Consider the following 22,486-nt stretch of genomic DNA (forward strand, 5'->3'; position numbering starts at 1 on the left):
GGACGCTTGGTTGTTAAGCTATTCACCTTTTTGTGAAGGGCATGAGTTTGCTTCCCTAATTGACATGGCCCACACACATGGTTCACATTCTTACCCATTTTGGGTACTCCTCTCACAATTTCCTAGTTGGCAATCTTAGTTAGGTCTTTGAAATTCATATGACCTAACCTTTGATGCCATAAGTCAAGATTACTTACGATGGCCGAATGGCAAATAAGATCATTTGTGGTAACAATCCCATCATAGTTATCAGATGTGCGAACCCCATGCATGACAGTATTTCCCTTTTTATCCAAAATTTCACATTTATTTTTTGAAAATAATACTTCATGATGAGAATCACACATTTGACTAATGCTCAAAAGATTAGCCTTAAGGCCATCAACAAGTAAGACATTTTCAAGCTTGGGAAGACTAGCCACACTTATAGATCCATTACCAATGACTGTAGAAGTGCCGCCATCTCCAAAGGTAACAATTCCTCCTTCATATGTCTCAAGAGATGTGAAGTAGGATTTGTCACTTGGCATGTGACGAGAGCACCCACTATCAAGATACCACATGTGTGAGTCACGTGCTTTTAGAGCAGTGTGAACAACAAAACAAGTTAGGTCAGTTTTTCTCACCCATAACTTTTTGGTCTTAATAGAAACAGGACTGGTGGTCTTGGTAAAAGTCTTAGCATTATGAACACCAACATGAATCTTGGTATTTTGCCTATTCATGTAAGATCATCTCCTAACCCATGAAGTATTAGAATTTCTTCCTTTTTGAGAAATGTTACCAAACAACTCATAACAATAAGGGCAAATGTGGCCATACCTACTACAATGATGACAAACAAAAACAGTTTTTACCTCCCTTTTGTTGATCTTACCCCCTTTAGGTTGATGGAGAGATTTATCATCATGTTGAACCTTTAACTTTCTCTTTGCTTGAGTCTTGATATCATGTGATGTATAGGCCTTTTTCTTTTGAAGTCTTGCCTTACCATAGCCTATTCCACTTTTGTCACAACTCATTTGTTGAGACCCGATGATGTCTTCCAATGTCTTTGACCCTCTATTCCACATATCAATAGTGGCTATAACATCTTTGAGTTTTTCCTCTTTCTGACCAACTAGCTCTTCCAGTGCAACTTGTGTCATCTCAAGAAATTCATCCTTTCTTCATATGTGGCATAGATTTACAGAAGTTCATTCCTTTTGGTTTCACAAGTCAAGAGCTTTGCACAGAGATCTTGTCTATCACTTGAGATATTGATGACATCTTTCCTTGCTGCTGAATTCTCTTACTTTAGCTTGACATTCTCACTCTCACATGCTTTAAGTTTGATAGTGAGTTTGTCATTCATCTTGGATAGGTTTAAAGATTCACTATATAGCTTTTCATAGGCTTATTGAAGTTCATCACCATTACTCTCATCATTATCTGCCGAGGTTTCATCTTCTTTTTTTTGGTTCCCTTTTTCTTTGAGTGCATCCAACCGAGCAACTAAGGTATGAACATTGCTGGATGGTTGTGAAGATGACTCATCTTTTATGAAATTGCATATGACCATCCCAAGCTTCTTTGGCATTCTTGCAGTGAGCAATCTGTTGTTGCACTTCTTCAGAAATGGCTTCCCAGATGGTGTTTAGAACTCTTTTATTGCTTTCCATGTAATCTCTTTCAACAGCACTCTACTCCTCAGTTGGCTTGTTAACCTTTTGGTTGGTGATAGGATCGATTACAAATGGTGCTTTAACATTCTTCTTAATTGTACGCCAACACTCAAAATCAAAGGCTCTGAGATAGACTCTCATTCTACACTTCCAATACAAGTAATTGCTGCCATCAAAAGCAGGAGCACGATGCACACTAGGCCCATGAGCAAACTCAATTGGCTTTGCAGTTGATTGACTGATGCAAGGGTAGAATGCCATGTAGGTACTATCTCCATCTGCACTGGATTCGATTTCTTTAGCTTCTTGCTTTGACCCACTTTCATCATCCCAATTCATTGTGTAGACTTTCTTTTGGTTCTTTTTTAACGGACATTCAAGTGCGATATGCCCAAACCCTTGGCATTTATAGCACTTGACACCTTGTCCTCGCACATTCTTCTTCTCAGCTATCTAAGCACCTTTTGGTGGAAAAGTTTTGGTTTTTTGATTACTCTTATCTTTTGAACTAGAGTCCTTGAAATTAGGCTTCTTTTTCTTTAATTTCTTTTTGAATTGTTTAGTAAACATAGCCGTCATTTCGAATTCTAGATCAATTTCAACCTCGGGGTTCTTAGTAGTCTCATGAGCACTAGTAAAAGCCACACTATCTTTTTGTTTTTTCTTAGAAATCTGGTAGACTTCATAAGTGTGCATGTTTCCAACCAACTGATCAAGCTTAAGGTTTTCAACATCTTGAGCCTCCTCTATAGTTGTTACTTTTGATTGGAACCTATCGGGTAAGGACCTCAAAATTTTTCCAACAATTTTAGATTCATGAATTTTTTGACCGAGTGTGAAATAGGAAGTCACGATGTCACTAAGTTTGGCATAAAAATCATCAAATATCTCATCATTTCGTATAAAAAGAGTTTCAAAGGAAGAGGTGAGACATTAAGTTTTGATATTTTAACAGCAGTAGTATCCTTGTGAATTGCTTCAAGAATGTCCCAAGCCTCTTTTGCTACTTCACACGTACAAATGCGACGAAACTCTTTGTGTGTGATGGATCAAAAGAGAGAATTGAGTGCTTTATAGTTCTAACTCAAGTTTTGATAATCAAAGGCGTCCCATTTATCAAGTGGTTTAGGGATATCAACACCATCGATGGTAACACTAGGTTCGCTCCACCCATAGATGACACAGTGCCAAACTTTCTCATCAATAGATTTTAAAAATGCTCTCATGCGAGCTTTCCAATAAGAATAGTTTGTCTCGTCAAGTAAAGGAGGTCTATGGGTTGAGTTACCTTCACGAATTGAATCCATGATACGAATCACACAAAATCACACTCTTATAGTTTTATTAAAAACAAAGAGTGACTTACTCTGATACCAATTAAAAAACTACGTGATTCGTGATTTGTAATAGATTTAATTTCAACAATTCCCTAACAACCAAAACTAGCAATCTAAATCATCGAGCTCGTACGAGAGTGATTTAGATTGTTGTTCCATAAATAATAAATCGACACAAACGATTTTTACGTGAAAAGAACCACAGTTGGAGTACTTCTGTAGCTTGCTTTTCGTTCTCGTTTTAGATACGATTAGCCCTATAGTTTGGACTCCCGTAGTTTTGAATCTGATTTCACAAGTGCAATGTGAAAAATAGGTGAAACAAATGAGTCCAAATCCAACAATTTGGAAAATCGAGTTTGAATCAAAAATTGCCAAAAAGTGGACCGCTTTGTCAGATTACAGAGTTGCCACCTAAATATTTCTGAAAAATTTAGAAAACCCGAGACTCGTGCCAAAGGCCACTTATCCGTCATTACCAAAGTGTCTCGGCTCGGGAACTTAGGTATGAGAGGAGAAGGTCATGGATTGAACACACCATTCACCCGATCAAAGATCGGCCTCTACTAATCATGGCGTGATTCTTATTTACATTATATGCTCTTGTTCTAATTATTATGCTATCTTTACTAGGTGATGCAATCAAGTATAGACTAATTCACAAAATTTGGAATGTTTTGATTTCATGTTTATTTTGAAAATTGTTTGAATATGTACTACTTGGAAAAGTGATTTCGTATGTACATTAATCAAAATCATCCAACTTATGTGAATAAGCCTTCATATACAGGCATTCAAGAAATATATCAGTTAATCACTTAGCCTCATGGTATTATGTTTGACATGGAAACAATCACACGTATGCAATATGCTAAGGCGATAAATGCTCACCTAGTACTCCAAGGCAAGCCAAAAGAAATAAAATGGTTAAAAAAATGCATGATCCTAACAATGTAAAATAACTAATGCAACACATACGAAATGCAACTAATAGGCTCTAGTATGACATGTGAATCAATTTGATAGTATGCAATTAGCATGTTTTTGAGTAATAAAGAACCACAAAGTTAGAATGATGTACCGAGCCAAATGCATGCAAAAAATAATATGGTAAGCATGGTAATGATACGAACACTGTAAAATATGATGCTATTATTATAAGCGGATAAATAAAAGGGAGAAAGCAATGAGGGTTGGAAGACATACACAATATTATAACTTGCCCTCACGCAGGAGGGTCCGAATAAACGTCATACCTTAAACTAATTATTACAATACCAAATAAATTAATTAACTAAACTAACTACTTATTACAATTTAAAATTAATCTAAGTAATGAACAAATTATTACAAGCCGTTACAAATTAAGGAATTTAACTAATTAATGAACAATATACTATTAAGCATAATTTAACGGGCTATGCGGAACGAAGAATCGCTCATGCATGAATGCGAATTCCAATCCGAGGATGCCTCTGTTTTGCTGCTAGAACTTTTCTGTTCGCAGTTAGAAAATTACTCTGTTTTCACCCTTAGCCTCTGCTCTGTTCTGCCATAAAAATGGCACTGCTTGGTCAACAAAAGGTGGCCGGCCGGCTAGATAAAGTGGTCAGTCAGATGGTCAGGTGGCTGGCCGGCCACTATTTTGGGGGTCTATCTTGCTGCAGCAGAAAGGAAACAGAGCACAAACAGAGTGTTTCCAGGGGCTGTTTGTCATTTCTGCCTCTCTTTATCATTAAACAGATCAAAGTAAAGGTAGGCTCGATTCGCAAACCACCAATACGCGAACTCGTTGCGTGATTATCTATGAATCGACGGGACAAAAGCTTAATAAATGAAAATAAAAGACCATTAAGAACCTCCTCCCTATCATGGAGTTGCCTCTCTAGGGAGGTGGTAGAGATCACTTCTCGAGTCATTAACATCACTAATGTGTATATAATGACTCGAGACGCGATAGGTTCAATTAACATCCGATTGAACCCAAACCAAATTTTATTACTCTTGCTTCTTTTAGTCCAATTTTATTAGCCTCTTTTAATTACCTTTCCATTCTTTAATAAATTAGTCCAAAAATGAGAGTTAAGTCCACTAAAAGGAGGGAAGTGTCAAACAAGAAGTTGTTTTCGGCATGAAAAAGATGTAATACCTTAGTAATGAACCTCCGAAGAGATTAAACCACTAAGCATAGAATCGTCTCTTTCTCAAGATTAAACAACATTCATTTGAAATGATTCTCAAATAAAGAAAACCAAGAAAGGAGGGAGGGTACAAAAATGATTATGCAAGGGTGAACACATGTATAAAAAAACATGAAAATAAAGGTTATCAATTCAAATAGATTGGTGTCTAAGGCTTAAACCACCAAACCTATGAGGACTACAACACTACAAGCATAAACTAAATAAATACACTAAAACAGTCCTAAAATGAGTAAAAACAGTGTTGAAATTATCATGAAAAAGCTAGAAAAGGTAAGCTAAAATGATAGAGAAATAAAGCTAGTAAGCAAGCCTAAAGAGGGATGGCTACCCCCTCCATTTTTGGGACCTCAAAACCACATTTTTAGCCTTTGAAAAACTCTGAAAAACAGTGGTAAAAATTTGGAAAAAAATTGAGGAAGAGGTGGGAAACATAAGGGCAAAAGCTTGGAGAACAAGGTTCAAAGAAGGGTGGCTAACCCCTCCACCTTAGATAGCTTTAAGCCACAAGTTTCAGCCTATAAAAATAGTGTAAAAACACTTCAAAAACAACAAGAAAATACAGGGGAGAAGTAGTGTAGAGATGCTCAAAATTATACCTCTTGAAGAGAGGTAACTCCTTTGTTGACAAACTAACAAGTTCTCACTCTCAAGGGCTGAGATTTGAGCTCAAGAACCTCAACAAGAAGAGCTAAATTTTTGGTTTAGAGAGTGTAGAGAGAGAGTGTTTAGGTTGCAAGAGAGAGAGAGAGAGAGAGATAGAGAGATAGAGAGAGAGAGAGAGAGAGTTTTACAAGTTTTTGGCCTTTAATAATTTTTCTAACCTTAATTTCAAGAGAGGTGGTCATGTATATATAGAAAACCAGAGCCTCTATCGAACACAGCTATATAGAGACAGCTAGTGTGGTGCATGCACATGGGGAGACAGTTGGCAGCAAAATATCTGTAAGCTGAGCAACCTGGCTGGCCGGCTACCTAGAGGACGACCGACCACTAAATTCTGGCCAGCCAGCCGCCTGTTGGCTTGCTAGTCTCTGGGTGGTCAGGCTTGGAAAAAGTCAATTTTTGGGAATCAAAACAGGTTTGGTACAAAAGGTGGTACAAAATTCTAGGCTCTAGAGTTGGAAAACCAAAGCTCTTTTGCTGAGAAATGTGCACAATTTGTACAACGTAGTACTTCATCATCAAGTGATCAACCTGAGGCGCCTAAGTTTTATGGGTGGTCAAAAATGAAGTGTCTACAGCCTCTAATTGTGATAAAAAAAATCACGGGCGAAAAACCACTAATCAATCCACTATGAAGAAAGAAAGAACACAAATTTACTAAACGATTTACCAAAACTCTGTAAAAATGTCTTCAACAATTCGTGTCTCTTTCGCCAATGCCTTCATCTTGGAATTGATCAGCTTGATGTCAAATCCACAAAATCCATGTCGAATTAACGACCACGAGTAACTTCGAACTTCTTCGAACACTCTACACTTGAATCTCTGGAATCTATCGAAGAAGAATAATCTTGTGTAAAACTAACAAACAATCCTTTGATGTATCCTTATCAAACCATGAGTTAAACTCAAGCAAACATCAAAGAAACTAGTAAAGATGCTCTAGATGAAAACCCTAATTGCCTCAAAGAAGATCTGGAAGCCGTAACTTAAAATCTAATTGAAACTTAGCTTTATAGCAAATAGGGCCGCAAGGGTCACTCGACGTAGGATATTTCGCTTGAGCAATGAGACTGATACACGTGTAATCTTTAAGTGTCTTCGCTCGAGCCACCCAAAGGTTCGTTCGAGCGCACAATAACCCTTTTCAGTATTTTTGCAGATAATGAAAACTACTGGGACCAAAGTTTCTTTGCTCGAGCCAAGCTTCCTTCGCTCAAGTGAGCAAGCCAAATTTCCAGGAACCTTTACAACTCAATATACTATGTTTGTTCATGAAATTGGCAAGACTAAGGGTCCTAACAATCATGGTTACTGACGCGGACCGGCAAGAAAGATAATTTTCGTTATAGAAGTACAAAAGCAATCAAATTTAATTACCAAAAATGGTGGTTGTAGACTCTATCATAATTGGATTTAATAAGCTAGTCCTTGTGATTGAGTCATGAAAAGGTTTGGAAATTCAGCTAACAAGGGAACAAAATGAGCAAAAACAAGAGGCAAGTTGAAAGAAAGGTCAAAGCCATAACCACGAGGACCCACAAGGTAGAGAACTGAAAACAAGGTTGATTTAGATAAACACTTTGAACCTCTCAAATAATCGATTCCTTGGTTGATCCTAAGGAGTGGGATACCAATTACTAACAGGAACTTAGTTGATAGTTAAGACTCAATCTAAGTGTTCTATCTACCCTCCTAACGAACAATATCCATGCTCTATAGGGAGATGTACTTGGCTAAATAACCTCTTTTGTTCCATAGCTCTTGCAGCTTCGTCTTCAATTCTCTAAGTTAGCTGGTGTCATGCAATGTGTTGTCGTAAATATTGGCAAAATTTCGAGTTTCAACTCAAAAGTGGGGTCTAGCTCCCGTTTTGAAGGTAATCTTGGTAGCCAGTGAAAGGAAATGTTGGCATATTTGCACACTACATGAGGAAGTCCTATATCCTTCAACTCTTTTATGCATCAAGGTCATCGATTACTCGGCTAGTTTGTCGTGCCATTGTAACTTTCGATAAGTAGGGGATGGGGACTCGTATTTATCCCTCTTAAATTGAAAATTCATATCAAGTAAACAAAAATCATCACCGACCTACGATAGCAATCTATGGTGGTTAGATTGACCGCCAACCAGTTTATTCATATGTTTACGTTGTGAGTCGAAGACTTTTAAGTAGTAGGACTTACACATGGGATCTACTCGGACCGACTTCCTAAAGATGGTTCTATACTTATGATTAAAATGGTTCTATACTTATGAGTAGTTCTTAATTGTTCTAACAGAAATCTAAAGGTTCACAAAATGGTGGTAGAGTGGAAAGGTTTGAAGTGAATATAGTAGTAGCACAATTTAAGCAAAAAATTTAAATGGAATTTGAATAGATGACATAGTGGAATAGACGACGTGATGATTTTGGACTTTCATGGGGTATAAGTTCTGGAGATAATGGCCAAACTAGATATCTAACCTGAAACTGCGTTGGCCATATGCATTTCAAATTGAATATCCAAGATTCGTCATCGAGAAAAAATGAAATGCAGTTGTCAAGGTAGAACAAAGTAGAACAATCGAGGTTCAAAAGTTGTCAATCGATCATCTTAAGGCAATATATCTCAACGAATTGGAAACGCTCAAGGACGTTAGAAAGGTGATGATGTTTCCTTTGAATAGGTGTCATCAATTCAAGAATTGCAAACAATGGTTAAGTTATAATGATTTCTACGCCTAGATCATTTCTAACCACAAGTCGAAAAACAAGGATAAGGGTTGAACTTAGGCTTTGATACCATGTTGTGATGCCCCAAAATTCGGGACCAGCAAATTATATATTAACAAAAAAATTTACAATTTCATAAAAAAATAAAATTTGCAAAGCAAAATGAAAAAAAACTGACGTCTATCCATGCTTGTCGCTGCGTTTCTAACTTTTCCCCTGCACCTTGCTCATCGGTGATTGTTTTTGAAATGCTGGCATGAAATGCTGGCAAGACAAATAGTCATAAGCAATAACGCTCAGTAAAAACACACCCACCCTAACTTTCTACAACTCCGAATAATAAAGCAACATGACAGTAACAAATAAAGATATACATGATTATAAGGTAGTGCAACAAAACGTACAATAATATGTAGAAGAAACATTAAATACGCAAAGGTAATTAATAATTTTCAATTTTTGTAAGCTAAAACAATTGACGACAATTATGAGTGTTAGCTGACAATCAATTACATAATTCTAGGCAACTCTCCGTAGAGTGTCGTACCTTCTTAACCATAACCACTAAGCAATGGACACAAGCAATTCTAACTCCCCCTTGGTCAAATATTCAAACGTTACCGCAATAACTATCAATGATGCCCATGCACCAGGATTACATACTCGAGTTGTGGCATCATGGTCTACCCTATAGGAATAGTCTATGTTGTGACACCAGCAGCACCAACCTTATATCGCCTATCACTACAACAAATTACACTTTTGGCGACTAAATTTTTAGTCGCCAAAAGTCATTTTTTAGTCGCTGAAGATTTTTGCCGACTAAATTTTTTGGTCGCCAGCTTTGTCGCTAGATGATTGTCGGGAAAGGTATTAGCGACTAAATTTTTTTTAGTTGTCGAAAGTCACCAATTGGCGACTAAAAATTTAGTTGCCCAAAAGAAAATATTTAGTCGCCAAAAAGAAAATATCTTCCATCTTCAGTTTTTTAGCTATCAATTTTTTAGTCACTAAAAACATGACATTCCTTTTTGGCTACCAATTTTTAGTCGCCAATGAGTTCCTTTTTTGTTTTTTTGGCTACTAAATATTTAGTTGCCAAAAGCTCAAGCTCTATTTATTAATTTTTTTAAAATGCACAAATTGAATATTTTTCATTAATTTCTAAATTATATGCATTCATTATCAATGCAACCTGTACCTTGTACATATACAGAATAATACATCTATCAATTATAATCTAAATCCATTATCAATAATACCCATTTCATTATCAACTATTCAAAAACTTTAACTTGTAACATCATATTCCAAATATCATATAAATCCATACAAACCAAGTATAATCCTTCTAAATTAAATATTACATACAAAAACACTGGATTTTCAAAACAGATGATTATTCCAAAATAAATGTCTTCCATATACAGAACAAATGCTCTTCGTACACATCCACAATAGCCCACGCAAAAGCAATCTGTAAAAAAAGAAAAAATAAATAAATTAACCATTAGCACTTATTCAATAAAATTGATGTTTCAAAATATAACAACTATAAAATTAATAATTTAGCTATATTATACTTTGCAAATTATAACAATTCTAAAATTAAAATTAATAATTTAGATATATTATACTCTGTATATAGTCCCATCAAGATCAACAAACTAAGTACCATAACTATTGCAGTAAAAGACAAACCTGCAAATGCACAGAGCTTTCCTCATATCTCCAGATGCAGCTACAACTTTCTGCCATGTTTCAAAAAAATATCAATTTCTTTGCTTATGAGAGAAAATTTCCCATATGGTGTTTGGTGCCACAGTTCCACTGCTGACTTACAATTTATATAAAAGTGATGATGAATCCTTAATGTCAAGAGAACATAATATTTATTTTATTTATCAAGAAAGAAGGTCAAGAGAACATAATTGCTCATACACTAATTATCATTCAAGTAATATTACAAATTTGGATCCACTACCAAATTAATGGCAATGTGTCAAGTAAAGAAAAGTGAGCATGATTTACCAGAGTACAGTAGAAAATAAAGAAGGGTGACGCACTCTGGCACATAGTTCTAAGGCTTGTGGTTGAAAGACTGTGTAAGGAAGTGCCTGTTGGAAGAGAATAGCAATAAGTCTTTAATCAATAACAAATAAATGAGCTACTAAAGATAAATTCTCTTACACATTAAAGATTCCAAAAGAACTACTTTGTTCTTTTTTCAAATTTTTTCTAGGGTTCCTTGAAAATTATGGTATATTAAGCTGTTAAATACTTAGATGTGGTAACATCAAGTGATGAAAAGCCATGATAACAACACTGCATTTCTATAGAAAACACTGAAAACATTGGCCTACAACTTCTTCAATTATCAAATTGTAATTGAATGCCATATGTGTAATTTCTCATATCTTCAAACCTTATATTCTTTTTCTAGGGAGGAAACATGGATTCTTTGGCCAACTTGACTGGAAATGAACAAAACGTGTTAAATCAAAATTGTCAATGCATATATACATTCAAATGTGCAACCATACTGAGAACAGCTACAGCCAAAGTGATTTTCTTTTTCTTAGGGTTTAGCACTTGATCTTTTTAGGATCTAGTTTGAAATAATAAAAAGCTATTTCATGACTAAACAGGACACTTGATAGTTTATAGAAAGAGCACAAAAATTACCTTTAGCTTCTGCTGAAGAATCAAGATGATCTGATCCTTGGAGTAGGCCCGAAAAGTTACTACCATAGGCTTGCCTAGCATAGGAAAGGGGCAGAACCAAATAATTAGTGTTATGACCAACCAACATAGCGGCTAATTCTTTTACATCTTTTTTACATAGGATATTTTGATGGGGGATGGAGAATGGGGTTAATAGACACTTACCAACGGACACTGCACCAAGTAGTGATTAAGAGTTGCCTCTAGCAGTTATAATGGGGGATGAGGCAAAAAGAAATAAGAAAGTGATATATCCTAGCTAAGAGGACAAGTAACTTGTATATTCCCAAATAGGTCTTAAATTGATTCCATATCAAGGAACGGGTTTGAAGTTTGGAATATTCAGAACTTATAAAGCACTATTCATAGCTTCTAAATTACAATCAACAATTCTTCCCTTGCCCCAACTCTGAGAGAGAGAGAGAGAGGTACAACCAAATATTCAACAATTTTCCTTCTTGATGGAAACAAACAAGGTTGTTTGGGAGAGAAATCAAATATATATTGGTTGTACAAAATTATGAAAGAAATTATTCAAAGGATATAAACAATTCTAGGACATGGCCTGACACCATAAAGAGGGTCTTGGAAGAAGAATTTGTTATTAGAACCAACCAAATCAAAATGACAGCAAATAGAGATAATTGACTAAAGCAAGTAATGAACTTACAATTTAATGACTGTAGTCTTGGAAGAAATCTGTTTGCTAGGTCTATAGCATTAGTTATTCCTGTAAAAGCAAAGACATAACAAGAACTCCCTTACAACAGGTAGCTAATAGTTACCAACTCTGAAATCTAAACTACACAGAAAAATCACATAGATACAACAAAAATTTTATACTTACATATTTACAATTATCATATCTATCAATATACATCTAGAGAATGGGAAAGTTGTGAGCATAAAAAGATCATGAAACACAACCCCGGTCTTTAGTTATTAAATAATCCAACTCATCAGCAATAATCAGCCTGGAAATTATGTTAAGTTAAAAGCTCACCCTAATTATTCTATCAGTGAAATTAAGTTAAAAGCTCAAAACCCACATACCTTAAGATTGAATTTGTTCTTTGGTTTCATCTTCTCATTCAACAATCCCTCAACTTCCTCTCTTGTAAACTCAACACTACCACAATCAGAACCAGCATTACTAGCCAGCCCGTTAGCTGGAGCTAGATCTTGATCGCCATTGACAACCGAGAACGCCTGCTAGCTTTTGCTTTCATTCGCCAGCCCTACCATTTTCGAAAACCCAATTTTTCGCCACTTATCTACTGAAACTTTATCAACTAAACATTTACTCTACAACAAATCAACAAAAAAAAATTCAATATACGGCGACCGCAAGGAAGAGCAGCGGAGGCGTGGCTAGTGGAGCAGCAGTGAGAGAGGGAGGGAAGAGGAGCAGTGGAGTAGGAGAGGCAGAGGGGGAGAGAGAGAGAAATGCTGAAGAGAGAGAGACAGAGGCGCTAGTTTGTGGTTTGGAAACCAAATATATATATATATATATATATATAGATTACACCATTAGTGACTAAATATTTTTAGTCGCCAATTAATTTTATAAATCCTTCCAAAATTTGAAATGTCTCCCTTCAAATATTTTAGTGTTTTGGTGACTAAAATATTTTTTTGTTGCTGAAAATATGCTTTTGGCAACCAAGCTTTTGGTTGCCCAAGATAAAAAATAATTTTTATTTTCCATTCGGCGACTAAATGGTTTTAGTAGCCAAAACTCAATATACGACGACTAAAATATTTTTTTGTCGCTAAAAATATGTTTTTGGAGACCAAACTTTTGGTCGCCAAAGATAAAAAATAATTTTTTATTTTACATTCGGCGATTAAATGGTTTTAGTAGTCAAAACTCAATATACAACAACTAAAATAATTTTTTTGTCGCCAATTCTGGTATTTTTAGCGACTAATTTTTTTTTAGTTGCCAATAATCAATATCCCCCGACTAAAAAAAATTAGTAGCTAAATATTGTACTTTTCCCAACTAAAAAAATTTTTGGTCGCCAATTTCATAACTTTTGGTGACTAAATTTTTTTTAGTTGCCAATTTTGGTTGCCAAATGTGCATTTTGTTGTAGTGTATACCGATAAGAGCCAAAATACCTTCCCGTGCCATGTTGGGGTTCGAAACTCACTCGTGCAAGGCTTAACTCAAAGGGAACACACCCCACCATTATTTCAATACCGTAACAACGGTTACATCATCCTTCCATTATCAACCAAGTTTCAATACCGTAACAATGGTTACAACATCCTTCCATTATGTCATAATCTACTCATTTTGATATTCGACATGGAAACTCTAAATTTATTAAATAATAATTTTCTTGATCTCAAGAGAACATGACAACATCATACTTAAAATCATGATATCATGCAAGAATAACATTACTGGAGATTTAAGCGAGTTCCAATTTATTCAATAATGTTTCATAGGATTAATTAAAATGTGGCAACCATATACCCCAAAGTCATGAAACCCATCAACTTAGGACACTTTTCAAGTCTAGAATATGCAAATACAACTTCAACACAAAAAATTAGTTGCAAGTTTCATAAACTAGCATATATCTCATAGATTTAAATAAAATAATTTAAATCATGCTTTTCATACCAATTCAATTAATCATGCCTTTGAACACTTAGGCCACGTTTGTTTGGCGGATTAGGTTGGATGTGATTGTTAGTGAAGAGATTGTTAATGTGGGGATTGTTAGTGAGGGGATTAAGTAAAAATGTGTTTGTTTTGATGATAGTGTGGGAGATGGTCAATGATAGGATTGTTAAATTATTTTTATATAAAATAAATAAATAAATTATTTCTATATTACAAAAAAACTAAAACAAATAGGTGTACTTGGTAAAAAAATTTTTTTTTTTTATAAAATAGATTCAATCCCTTCACTATTTTCCTAATCCTACCAAAAATTCACCCAAACTAATCCCCTTACTGAGGGGGATTAGCAAGCCGGTTGGAGTATGAAGCCGCTCACCCAAACCATCACCAAATGTGTTGCGGGTGGGACCCACAGCGTTGCTAGTCCAATCTAACTTCCTACACCGCGAAACAAACGTGACCTTAAGAACAAATAACACAAAGGTAATAATTTTTAGCTTTTTTCTTCTAGAATAACAGGCCAAAACAATGGATTTGTAAACCATTTAGGATCTCTTTAGGTTTTGAATTTTGAACACAACATAGAACAAGTCCATTTTCATTTCAAATTTTCTTTTATAAGTTGCATAACATAACCAGAGATTTATCTATAGGCCATTTACTATGTTCTATCCATATTCTCAACAGTGAACGGTGCTAAAGAAAAATAAGAGCTCATATCAAATGAAGTCAAATGATCATGATATTTTTACTGGATATATTTCAATAAGTTAGGAAGATATTTCAAGAAGAACTCTAGAGCTAAAAGTCACTTTATGATGGAGGACTCATTTTTGGAAGAAAACTGTTATATTCAAACATCGAGTTCAACAGATTCCAGTAAAAATACAGGTTCAAGCAGTACTGGTCTGTTCCTGTCGCATTTTAGAAAAATGATCATAACTCTTTCAATAATTAATATTTTTTAGTGATTCTTGTGCACATAGAAAGGTATCTCATATATCTAACATTCAACACTGGTTTCACTCCATAAGGAGCTTTTAAGAGAAAATGGCATAGAAACAAAGTGAGGGTTAACTGCTGCTTCCAGAAATCTATAGGATCCAACCGTAAAGACAAGAGGTTTTCGAAACTCAACATACATCCCATGATCTTACAAAAATGCTAGTATACCAATAACTCATTGATAGAGGGTATATCAAAATTTCATAGCAAAATGACTTTTTTTTTGTTGTGAATTTTAGAAAATCAGCAAAGTTAATGCATATGAACAGAATCAGAGCAGACAGGACCTAAAATCATACCAAGTGTTAAGCTCTACTCCTATTCAATCAATTTTCATCATACACATACATGATACAAAATTACACAATCAAAACAACCAAATATCATATATAGGGGAGGAGAAGGCAAGGGTGTTCGGGTGTTCTTACATAACTTGCTAGCTTTCAACTTTTCATTTCTAGCTCTCTTTTCTTTCCTTTCCTCTTCTTTAGCCATGTGTGTGTGTGTGTGTGTGTGTGTGTGTGTGTGTTGAAGGGGCTGAAGGGATTGCTATATAGGAAATAGGGAGGAGATATAAAAGTATATGTGTCTCTTCTAGGGATTTGAATGTGAGACAAAACCTTGCATGCTTGCAAGTCTTCCTTGGGAGTTTGGGATGTAATAGCATGCCTAGACAATTCTTGCTTGGGAAGAGCAAAGGGGAGACACAAGTTTATGGGGGAAAGAAAAGGGGGACAAGTCATAAATATTGATTTGTCCTCCTAAAGATTCTTCAAGACCAAATATAAATACATATATATATATATACACACACACATTAATATACATGGTACTAGAGAATATACAAAATACATATATACTAATACACATAGTATAAGGAATTAATAAATTAAAAAAGAAATATAATATATGTAATCATATTTCTAGGGTTTAATATGCATTAGAACAAAAATTCAGGGCTTAAAGTGGGCTAATCAAAAACTCAGGGTTCAAAGAATAATTATTAGAATTTGAGGCCTCTACAAATGAAATTAAAGAGTTGTAAGACTAAATATGCCAATAGTAGCGAGGGAAATCTATTAAATAAATTCATCATGAAAATTTATTACCAAAATATATTGCAAAAATAGGTAGCTAAAAATAATTTACCATATAAATTAATATATAAAAATTCAGGTTCTCAGAAGGTACATCTAAAAAAGTAAAATAAAAAAAATGCTTAAAATTTAAAAATTATTCACTAAAAACAAAAAAACACGAAAAACAAAAAGTTCAATTTTTAGAAAACTGAATTCAAAAAACTAAAACCAAACACACTGATTTTTTTTTAACCTTCTTTTTATGAGACAATTTGGATGTTAGTTTATGTTTAATCTATTGTATTATTTAAACAGACTCTTTTATCCTTTAATTACACCATTTTTTCTTCTTATTCTTCTTCTTTTTTTTATTATTATCATTTATGACCGTTGTTTTGTTTTTGTATTTTATATTTTGTGTGTCATTTCTCCCTCCTCTCTATCAACCATTATTTATTTTTTGTTTATAACTATTTTTTGTTGGTTAATATTGTTTTACTAGAATTTTATACTAAAATGGTATGATAGAGTCATTTGCATAATAACAAACATGTCACTCCTTATAAAGTGATAGATCAAAATCCAAACAAAATCATTATTAATAAGTTTTTTGTATTGATTTTATGTTTATATATCATTACTTTTTTTAAAAAAAAATTACTTTTAATTTTTTTTTTATATCATAATATGTGTTAATTGATAGTTGATGCAGAGCATTACTTCAATGGCATATAATAGTTTTTCAAAGCTATAAAAAGAAAATATTAATTTTAATCAATTTTTTTAAAACTATTAAAGGTGTTAGTCAATTATTTATCTTTAATATATGCAGCTCATCACTTCCTTTATGGTACTTCTGTCTCTATTTTACTATGAGTTCATATGTTTTTAGGGGAAAAAAATCATATATAATTTAAAATTTTGAATATTTTTATATAGGAAGTTAAAAAATAAATTTTGGGAATCTAAAATTTAGTTATAAAAAACCATATCCTTTTAAATATAGCTATATTTATAAATAATTTAATCTATCTATTACCTTTCCTTATTTATATTATTATATAAATAAAAGTGTTATACGATAATTGAAGTTCAAAATCCTAATCTATTTTTGTTTTCTTCAAAATTTAAAATTGTTAAAATACATATGTTTCAATATCATTAATTTCTTCCTATTATAAATTTTATTTTAAATCTTATAAGATTTGTTCAATGACTAATATTCAATTTTTGTAAAAAAATTCTAATATATTCCTTCCAAAAGTTAATATAGCAAGTCTACAAAATCATATTTTAAAATTCAAAATTATTAATATTTTTATTTATTTTTGTTTTTGTTTTGAATAAGCATGTTAAAGTATAAATAGATATCCAAATAAAATTATACTTATCAAGGGCATTAATTTTAATTGTAATCACATCTTTTTAAAGTTTTTATTCGATTTTTTAAACTTTTTTTGATATTTTAAATTACATGTTATGATGATTCTTTCTTATTTTTTAATTTTTTTTTAATTCTTTCCTTTTGAAAAACCAATATAACAATTTTTTAAAATTCATATATTTTTTATTATAAAATAGTGAAATATTAAAAGTATGTCATTTTTTTTTATAACAAATCATAATTTTAATTGTTAATTGTCAGTACAATAATTTTAATCCATATATACTATGGGGTCATTTGGGAACAAGTTAAAAATAGTCAAAAGTCAACTTTTAACCTATTTTGAATCACATTACCTTTTACACAAGAAAGTCAAAAAATCTAAAAAAAACTTTTTACACAAGAAAGTCAAAAAAGCTAAAAAAATCGAAAAGTCCACTATTAACCAATTTCCCAAATCACCCTATATACTATAGTAAAGGAACATTTGAAACAAAATTTTTATACTTACATATAAAATTTTGTTTACGAAAGACAAAATTCAAAAAATTAAAATAATTATCATATTTTTAGTAAATAATATATTATTTTATTCCGTATATAACACGGATGACATGCTAATACTAATGGTAATGAATCTCCTCTCTCTTTCTCTCTCTATATTTGTCTTTTTATCTTAAAATATTCAAAATTATTGAATTATTAAAAATTCAAAATATAATAATTTTAAAGATACTCAGTTCATAAATTTAAATTTAAATTTTATTTCGCCAAAAATTCAGACACTAAAATACTTTATTCATAAGAATAAGTTTAGCAATGATTGGTAGCTCGAATATGAAGTTGACTTGAATGGCTCGAAATTCACCTTGTCAGTCGTCCGAGTGGACTTCCGGGCAGTCGTTCGTGGAGGAGGTTGACGGCCGCGGTCGACCAAAGTGACAACAGCAATAGGCAATCTTTCACCTGATGTAGACGTCCGGCCAACACCATTCAAGGGGAGCATCTATTTACACACACCAAATACACTCTTTGCACATCCTTCTCACTACACACACCAAAAAAATTAATTCCTAATTAGTTTACTCATTGCACACACGGTTCATTCCACATCTACACACACACACACACACACACCCAACCCCAAACCCAGCTCTCCCAACGGTGCCCATTGAAGCTGAAGCTACATCTTCAATGCTGAAGCTTACCGTGTTGAAGACATTACCCCATAGCTGAAGCTTACCGTGTTGAAGACATTACCCCATAGTAGAAGCTTCACACAACTTTCATCCCCAAAGCTGCATCTATCAAGACATCCCATTGAAGCATTCCAACACATTTTCAATCCTCATTCGTATTTAGGTGAGTTTACTTTTCAATCCTCATTCCTATTTAATTTGCAATGTAGAGTTTTGTTTTTATCATTTTGAAAACGAACGAAAGCCCACGGAGTGTAAACAAATTGTTCGGAGCTGGTTTTCTGAAATTAAGGAATTTGTTCGGAAGTAGGAATCCAAAATTAGTGATTTATTTCAACAGTAGGTTTCCAAATTTTTTTGATTATTTTGGCAGTCAACTTCCGAATATTGTAAATTCGGACAACAATCAACTTCCAAAATTAATTTTTTGTTTCGGTTTTCAACTTCTGACCAGTTTTTTTTTTTCCCTCCCTTCTTTTGTATATTCTTTTTACATTTGTATAGTCATCAAACATATTAATTTTTGCAGATAATATGGATTTTGAATATGAACAACATGTCCCACCTACTGCTTCAAATAAACGACGTCGTGAATTGGATATTGACCATGAACGGGGACGAGGGTGTGGGCGAGGACGAGGTCATGGTTGAGGTCGTGATCTAGTTTTGGTAGAATATGATATCCCCAGTGCCAGTCAAAGTCGAAGCCGAAGCCGAAGCCGAAGCCAAAGACGAGTTCAACGTGAAGATATGCCTGACATTGCTGTGGAGGACGCCTCTTTACCGGATTCTCCTACTGTCCAAGAAGAGTACCTTACTCATGCTTTTCTAGGTGGATCGACTGATCCATCAATACTACGGAGTTTCAATAGTCATGTCGCTGCAGCTATTTGGCATGGGGAGGTAAATATTCCTGAGTAGAAGTGAAATTCATTTGTATATGAGTGTAGACGTCCCCGAACATCCCGGGAGGGAATCCCGTTTTATTCATTGGGGCTCACTACAGCTCAGACTCGATGTCACGGTTCTTAATCTGATCTCGCAAAGTGCAATACGAGATTGATAAATCACTAAAGAGTCCAAATCCGGTAAATCGTTTTGAAAAATTAATTTTTAGAAAGAAGTGTCAAACATGGACTGCTTTGCCAGATACAGAGTCGTCACCTAAATATTTTATTTTGGGGGGAATTTAGGAAACCCTGACTCATGCCTAAGGCCACGTGTCCGTCATCACCAAAGTTGCCTCGGCTCAGGAACTTGGGTACGATTGGGGAAGGTCACTTCGTGAGCACCCCCTCTCGTCCGATCAAAGATCGGCCTCTACTAACCATGATATCGAGTTTTGAAAATATTATGTGCTCTTATTCCGGTTATTAGCCTAGAATTACTATGTGATGCGCACAGCATACAAGCATAGACTGGATTGCCGAAGTTGGAACAAAGCATCACATATCCGATTATTTTGAAAATGGATTGAAGTTTGCTACTCGCAAGTAGGCTAAAACACGGATTTCGACGAATTATTCCAATTCAAGCAACCCAACCTTCACCCACAGGCATTCAGCCAATTATATCACATAAGCAAATAGCCTCATGGTAAGCATGTTATCATGGCAGTCACTCACACGCATGCAACACTACAGGAAAATACACCTTTGGCGACTAAATTTTTAGTCGCCAAAAGTCCCTTTTTAGTCGCCAAATGTCAAATTTCCACTTTCCCCGACAAAATCTTTTAGTCGCCGGGTTTGTCGCAAATAGACGGTCGGCAATACCTTTGGCGACAAAAAAAACTTTTAGTCGGCAATACACAGGTTTTCAGCGACTAAGGTTTTAGTCGCCAATAGTCAATTCCATTTTTGGAAATTATACCTTTGGCGACTAAACTATTAGTCGCTAATAGTGAATTATTATTTTTATTATTTATACATTTGGCGACTATTTTTTTTTTAGTCGCCAAAAGTATTTTTGAAAAAAAAAAAATTTTTCCTTTGTGCCTCAGAGCTCCCACGGTTCGAACCTAGGACCTCCAAGTTCCAAACCTTAACCATACACTCCACCCCACTATGCCACTGAGCCATCTCATGACTATAATTGCAACTTATATTATTTATATATTACTTTCATCAGTATTAATACACAACTATATATATAAATGTAATTATATATATTCAAATATAATTTATGTAAAAAATAAATTATTTATTAAAAAAAATTTAGATCACTTTTGGCGACTAAAAAAATTATTTAGTCGCCAATTGTATTATTTTTGGGCTACTAATTAATTTTCCATCGCTAAAGAAAACCATTCCGCCTAAAAACCTACCCTTTTGGCGACTAAACTTGTTTTTGGTCGCCAAAAACCTCCCCCTTTGGCTACTAAAGTGAATTTTAGTCGCCATAAACCTGTTTTTAGCTACTAATTTTTTTTTAGTAGCCAAAAAGCTTGACCTTCAGCGACGAAACTGTTTTTAGTCGCCAAAACATGTACAATCAGCGACCAAAGTGGTTTTTAGTCGCCAAAACCTTAACGTTTGGCTACCAAATGGTTTTAGTCGCCAAAAACCCTAACCTTTGGCTACTAAAAATATGTTTGTCGCTAAAACCCCTATATTTGGCGACTAAACTGCCTTTTAGTCGCTAAAACCATTACATTCGGCGACTAAAGTCTTTTAGTCGGCAAAAGTGACCAATTTTGGCGACTAATTCCATTTTAGTCGCCAATTCCATGACTTTCAGCGACGAAAATTCCCATTTTAGTCGCCAATAGTGTTTTTTGTTGTAGTGCAAGGATGCTAAAGCATAAACATTTACCAAGTACTCCGAGCCAAAGAAAGAAGCTAATTAGAAATCATGCATGAATCCTGACTATACTAAGAATGCCTAATGCAACACATGCAAAAATGCAACTACGATAGGCTCGGCTATTCTAAGATGGCATATGAGATGCAACAATCGATACATGTATTCAACTTGGAATTGAAATACAATGCAGTTAACATGATGCGCAGAGCCCGGTGCATGCAAAACAGATGAATGGATGCAAACATACGAGCATGAGGATGCTAATTTGAACGTGCCCTAAAACTAACCATCATTAGCTGGTAAATAAAAAGGAGAAAGACGTAGGGTTGGAAGACATACATCACACACACGCACACTTATTACAACATTGCCCTCCTCGGAGGGTCCGAATAAATAATATACAACCGAATGAATAATGAATTACAGTTAATTATTACACAACCCTAATTAATTAACAAATTAACTGAAATAAATAAGCTAGCATGCAAAACATATGAAATGGACTGCCTCAGCTCGGTCTTGAATGACAAGGAATGCATGCATGCTCGAGTCGCCTTGCCGGAAAATCCATCGTGATGCCCCGATTTGCCTCTGTTTGCACCTGGTCCCAGAACACTGTACAAAACTTCCAGAAGGCTGAAACTCCACCATGCTGTAGGGATACTATCGACCAGTTTTTGCTGCTGGTTTCCGGTTTGCTACAACAGAGAGCAAGAAAGGGGCATGGCAAAGTATTTTCAACATATGTGTGCACGACCACTCTCCCCGTCATTGCATAAGCTCTAGGGAGTGTAGTCCTCGATCCTCATGCCACCAATCATGCATCTCGATGCGTGATGGCCGAGGAGTCGAATTGCATGACTCAATATAGAATGGATACACAAATGAACACAATAAGGCCTAAACTCCATCATGGGTAATCAAGAGTGTCGGCAACCGGGAATCAAAGCACGTTTCGTCACTTTGAGTACGAAACGTCTCTCGTTTCCCGTGTTTGGACTAAACCCTACTCCAAACACTATGCAACAACTAGAATGGTATGGCATGCAAACACAATGCAACAACTAG

At 34.6% G+C, this 22,486-nt stretch overlaps 1 pseudogene across 1 annotated transcript; it reads right to left on the reverse strand.

The window, feature by feature from the left end:
* Positions 1–9,833: 9,833 nt before the first annotated feature.
* Positions 9,834–18,753, reverse strand: LOC114279901 (cell division control protein 6 homolog B-like; annotated as a pseudogene). Its single transcript, XR_014333840.1, has 7 exons — positions 18,623–18,753; positions 12,177–12,282; positions 11,979–12,040; positions 11,270–11,343; positions 10,651–10,701; positions 10,286–10,335; positions 9,834–10,061 (listed from the first exon to the last, which is right to left on the reverse strand). The product of XR_014333840.1 is annotated as a cell division control protein 6 homolog B-like (transcript).
* Positions 18,754–22,486: the final 3,733 nt, after the last annotated feature.

Source organism: Camellia sinensis, chromosome 6 (assembly GCF_055761805.1).
Source record: "Camellia sinensis isolate YWXY chromosome 6, ASM5576180v1, whole genome shotgun sequence".
Classification (NCBI taxonomy): domain Eukaryota; kingdom Viridiplantae; phylum Streptophyta; class Magnoliopsida; order Ericales; family Theaceae; genus Camellia; species Camellia sinensis.